This window comes from Eucyclogobius newberryi, unplaced genomic scaffold (assembly GCF_026437365.1).
Source record: "Eucyclogobius newberryi isolate DKJ021-1_F unplaced genomic scaffold, fEucNew1.0.hap1 SCAF_15, whole genome shotgun sequence".
NCBI lineage: Eukaryota > Metazoa > Chordata > Actinopteri > Gobiiformes > Gobiidae > Eucyclogobius > Eucyclogobius newberryi.
In genome coordinates, this window is record NW_027315779.1 from 10,901,323 (window position 1) to 10,907,322 (window position 6,000).

Consider the following 6,000-nt stretch of genomic DNA (forward strand, 5'->3'; position numbering starts at 1 on the left):
AGAGCGATCAAGTAGACAGACTTAGTGCTTGTGTGAAGGAGATAAAAACCTGGATGACACTAAACTACCTGCTTCTTAACCCTGAAAAAACCGAGGTCATTGTGCTTGGCCCTAAGCATCTACGAGACTCTCTATCTGAGCAGATAGTCACACTGGACAATGTCAGTGTAGCCTCCAGTTCTACTGTAAGAAACCTTGGAGTCTTATTTGACCAGGAGCTCTCGTTCAAAGCTCATATAAATCAAGCTTGTAAAACAGCCTATTTCCATTTGCGCAACAAGAGCCAAAATCAGAAGAATCCTGCCTAAAAGCGATGCTGAAAAACTTATCCATGCATTTGTAACGACTAGATTAGACTACTGTAACTCCCTGCTTGCAGCGTGTCTTAAAAGCTCCAAAAAAAGCTTTCAACTGGTTCAAAATGCAGCAGCAAGATTACTAACAGGAACAAAAAGAAGAGAGCACATTACGCCAGTGCTGAAGTCTCTTCACTGGCTCCTGTCGAGCTTAGAATCAAATTTAAAATTCTACTCCTGACCTACAAAGCCATAAATGACATGGCCCCATCCTACCTCAAAGATGCTATAGAACCATATCATCCAAACAGAGCTCTTCGCTCTCAGAATGCTGGCCTTCTGGTGGTGCCAAGAGTCTCTAAAAGTACTGTAGGAGGTAGAGGGTTTAGCTACCAAGCCCCTGTGTTATGGAATCAGCTCCCGACCCATGTTAAATATGCTGACACAGTCTCTTCATTTAAGTCCAGGCTTAAAACGTTCCTCTTCGAAATCGCTTATGGTCAGACCAGTTAGGAACAGAAACATAAACCCACAGCTTTAGCTACGCTGCCCTAGGAGTAACTATGCTGGGGGAAGTATGACAGCTTGAGCACTATCCTCTTCTTCTGACTACTTATGCTATCAAACAATATTTATTTTTCAATTCCACTTGCAAACTGTTCACCGCCTTCTTTTTCTTTCTCTCACTCCTGAGGACCTGTGGACCCAGATGCTCCTCTCCTGGTGAAGTGGTCCCTGCCCTGTGTGGACGGTCCCTCATCTGCCTGAAGAGTGGGTCCAGCTCGACTCAGACGATCCCTCATCTGCCTGAAGAGTGGGTCCAGTTCGCCTCCGACGGTCCCTCATCTGCCTGAAGAGTGGGTCCAGTTCGCCTCAGTCGGTCCCTCATCTGCCTGAAGAGTGGGTCCAGTTCGCCTCAGTCGGTCCCTCATCTGCCTGAAGAGTGGGTCCAGCTCCAGTCTCCTTGTGTCCGTCTGTCCGTCTGTGAGAGTCGGATCTCTCCTTCACTGGAACTCCTCCAGGTTTCTACGCTTTTTTCCCCAAAGAGGTTTTTTTTTTGTAGTTTTTCCTGGCCGAGAAGGAGAGTCTAAGGACAGAGGACCCTGGGACATCGTCCCTCGCCACCACAGACATTGTCTGACTCCCTCGCCACCACAGACATTGTCTGACTTCATCGCCACCACAGACATTGTTGATTCATTTCTCCCTGTGGCCCTCAGAGGCAACTGTTAAAAAAATTAATTGATTTGATTTGATCGTCATCAGAATGGAAGCAATTGATCTGTAAATGACTTCATAACAAGTTAAAATAAACAAAGCTATTTGTTGGTTGGGTTGAAATATCAGTTTTCTATTACAAACTCTATAACCTTAAATTATATTTCAGATCAGTCTAATCTGTAGATAACATTACATGAAAAGGAAAAGCTTTTGCCGGTCAAGTATTTGTCCATTGAAACCTAAATCTCTTATCAAATATTCTACTGTAAAATGAAATAATAAATCAGGTTCTGATGTATTTTACGTCGACAAAACCATCCGGATGCGTCATATTCTGAGGTTAATCTCACTTTTTCCATTGAAAACATTGAAATCACATTACGTAACACTCTCTAAAGCCTTAACTAAACTAAAACGACGTGATTTTGTTTAAACTGTGAAAAGAAGATAAACTGCGACACGTGGAGTCAAGAAAAGGTTTGTGTCAGAAGTGGGATTCGAACCCACGCCTCCATTCGGAGACCAGAATACCCGCGGAAACGGAAGGAACTGATCCTTGAGTCTGGCGCCTTAGACCACTCGGCCATCCTGACAGCTGTAAGACGTCAGCCCGAGTCTGTATTTAAACCTCAAAACTGCAGACAACCGCGTCAGACCGCATGAAACCTTAAAAAGTGTTCTGAAACCACGTTTATTTTTGCTTGTCGGTGTTTGTGTTGGTTTCGTGTCTTATTTTAATCGACATTCGTGGATTTAGATCGTAAACGTTACGTCATCGCGGTCGCAGTTGTTTTCACAGGCGTTTATTGTCGTGAAAGAAGCAGCTCGAGCGTCATGATTTCACTCTGTTTAGTGCTCGTGAATGCGCGTTTGCACCGAGCGAACACAAACAAACACACATTTATCGTTTCGGTTGATAAACGCTATGAGGAAGTAGCAGCTCGGGTTAGCGCAAAACGGACATGCGTAGACGCAGCACCGCCCCCTGCAGGACGTGCGTGGTCAGGCAGGATCATGAGCGCAATAGTTACATGTTCCAGGCAGGAAAACGTTCAACAAGTGTGAGAGACAACACATAAAACAGAGATTATTTACAGTAAGTTTTGCAGGTTGGTTGCCACAGAAGTGTTCATACTTTGTACTTCTGACAGACGCTAAGCGTGGCCCTTTGCACATTGCTGTCTCTAGATGGCCCACCCCCGTTCCCCTTCACACCTCTGCTCCGGACCATCAGCTCCCCACTTCACCTGGACTCACCCATCCCCCCAGCACACAGTCCCCCTACCAACCACTGACTGTCACAGCAGCACAGGTGAGGAGTGAGCTGGAGAGGATTAAAGTGAGGAAGGCAGCAGGACCTGACGGCATCAGCCCCAGGCTCCTTAAGTCCTGCGCAGATGAACTGTGTGGAGTTATGGAGCATGTCTTCAACATGAGCCTGAAGCTGAGGGTGGTACCACAGGTCTGGAAGACCTCCTGTCTGGTACCTGTGCCTAAGACACCGCGCCCCAAAGACCTCAACAGCTTCAGGCCGGTGGCTCTCATGTCCCACCTGATGAAGACACTGGAGCGGCTGGTCCTGGACCACCTCCGCTCCACCAAGAGCACAGCCATGGACCCGTTGCAGTTTGCATACCGGCCTGGCATCGGAGTGGAGGACGCCGTCATCTCCCTGCTGCACGGCTCTCTCTCTCACCTGGAAAATCCTGGCAGCTCTGTGAGGATCCTGTTCTTCGATCTCTCCAGCGCCTTCAACACCATCCAGCCGCTGCTCCTGAGGGACAAGCTGGAGACCGCTGGAGTGGAGTATGACCTGGCAGAATGGATCCTGGACTACCTCACAGACCGACCCCAGTTTGTGAGAGCACGGGACTGTGTGTCTGACACTCGGACCTGCAGTGTGGGGGCGCTCCAGGGCACTGTCCTCGCGCCCTTTCTCTTCACCCTCTACACTGCAGACTTCAGACATGACACGGACAGCTGTGTCCTGCAGAAGTTCTCTGATGACTCTGCCATCATCGGACTCATCACGGACGACGATGATGCGGAGTACAGAGGACTGGACCAGAACTTTGTGGACTGGTGTCAGCGGAACCACCTCCTCATCAACGCGGGAAAGACCAAGGAGATGGTGGTGGATTTCCGCAGACGCCACCCCACTGCCCCCTCACCAGTGAACATCCAGGGACGGGACATTGAGAGAGTGGACTCATACAAGTACCTGGGTGTTCATCTGAACCACAAACTGGACTGGACTCATAACACAGACGCACTGTACAGGAAGAGCCAGAGTCGGCTCTACCTCCTGAGGAGACTCAGGTCTTTTGGAGTGACAGGGCCACTCCTGAAGACCTTCTACGACTCTGTGGTGGCATCAGCTCCTGTAGGTGTGGCCTGCTGGAGCAGCAGCATCACAGAGAGGGAGAGGAAGAAGCTGGACAGTCATGAAGAAGTCCAGCTCCGTCCTGGGCTGCGCTCTGGACTCGGTGCAGGAGGTGGGGGACAGAAGGGTCCTGGCTAGATTCACATCTATGCTGGACCATGAGTGTCACCCCCTGCAGGACACTGTCCGCTCTGGAGAACTGCTTCAGTGACAGACTGATCCACCCTCGCTGTGTGAAGGAGACGTTTCACAGGTCTTTCCTTCCTGCTGCTGTCAGACTTTATAACAAACACTGTTAGTCCTGAACATGTGCAATACCTGTAAATAAGAGTCTTCTATTTTTTTTTAAAATTCTGTTTACTTACCTGCTAATAGTATTACCTAGTCTTGTGCTAGCTATTTTTACTTTATTTTATTCTATTATCATTATTTTATTATCTTATTTTTATCTTTATCTTTTTATTTTTTATTTATCTATTTTATTTTGTTTCCCCCCCTCCATTCCCTATTAAGACAGGTGAGGAGTTTTGTTAATAAGAGTTTTTTGTTCTGTTCATAAGAGTTCTATTAAAGGCGGTATGGACGATTTTTCGGCGATTTGAGAACGCAGGCGGAAGTGCGCATGCGCACTCCCCCGTGCGGACTGATACAACACACACGTGCGTTTGTTTATTAGCGCAACGGAGCGCATCGCATCTCTCGTCTCCTGTAGATTTCTGTCCACTTCTGCGTCAGCTGTCTTTCTCCGTCTTCATTTTGCCCCGTACACTGAGGGAACTATATTATGATAGATCCATGCGCTTAGGCACGCGGAAACATGGGCACGAACCGCACGCGGCTGCAGGTGAGCAATAGGTGTGTTTTATGATTGATACGTGGCAGGACAAATGATTTATCCACGCCACGAGGAAATATGATAACAAATTTGCTGAAAAAAATCGTCCATACCACCTTTAAGAGTGTGTTTTTGAAAATTCCTATAATCTGTCCTTTCTTCCTGTTTCTACTGCGATGTAACAACAAAATTTCCCCTTGTGTGGATATTAAAGGATTATCTTATCTTAGTTAATACACTGTTAATGTTTTCACTTCCATTAAGAGTGGAAGGACACGCCCATTTAGATTGAGATTAAATGACCCATTATAGGTGCACTATGTAACATTTCTGCTTCCTGAGTCTTCATGTTTCTGCTTCTTCCCAGAGATGGTTTCACATGGTATTAATCTTTATTCAATCACACTAAAACACCTGTGAGTGGCCTAGGCTCTCCACAAATCCCTCTGTGATGTCATCTATGTGGGACGTGCCATTGAGAATACAGGGACAGTTTGCACTGAAAAAAAAAAGTGAGACGTCCCACACTAGAGACAGACACAGAGACTTTCATCCGTCTCTAAAAACCCTAAACCAGGTCTCATAGGGCTGACCCCCCGGGGAACGCAGGGCTAACCCTCCAGGGAACACAGGGCTGACCCCCCGGGGAACATAGGTCTGACCCCCTTATGAAAATAGGGCTGACACCCCGGGGTACATTGGGCTGACCCTCCAGGGAACACAGGGCTGACCCCCCGGGGAACATAGGGCTGACACCCCGGTGAAAATAGGGCTGACACCCCGGTGAACATAGGGCTGACCCCCCAGGGAACACAGGGCTGACCCCCCGGGGAACATAGGGCTGACACCCCGGTGAAAATAGGGCTGACACCCCGGTGAACATAGGGCTGACCCCCCAGGGGAATATAGGGCTGACCCCCTTATGAACATAGGGCGGGCTGACCCCCCGGTGAACATAGGTCTGACCACCCAGGGGAACATAGGGCTGACCCCTGCTGATTATATCATGGAAAATACAAATCCAATCCAAAGCACAGGCATGCAACATGAAGCAGAAGAAAGACAACATTAAAATAACGTCTGCATTTTGTCTCTACATCTTCAGTTTTGGCACAGAACATTTGTTGTGATGTTGGCAGTTAGCGTTAGCGGGTGTTGCTAGAAGCTGTGCTGGTGATAAAGCTGGAGCTGGAGAAAACGTTTATATATATTATATATAAACGTTTTTAGACTCATTGAAAAAGTTCCGTCTCGGTTTGGCGCAT

The 6,000-nt window shown here is 47.8% G+C and overlaps 1 non-coding gene across 1 annotated transcript; it reads right to left on the reverse strand.

The window, feature by feature from the left end:
• Nucleotides 1-1,999: 1,999 nt before the first annotated feature.
• On the reverse strand, nt 2,000-2,110 carry trnal-caa (transfer RNA leucine (anticodon CAA)). Its single transcript has 2 exons — nt 2,073-2,110; nt 2,000-2,045 (listed from the first exon to the last, which is right to left on the reverse strand). It is a non-coding gene; the product is annotated as a tRNA-Leu (tRNA).
• Between the last annotated feature and the right edge of the window lie 3,890 nt (nt 2,111-6,000).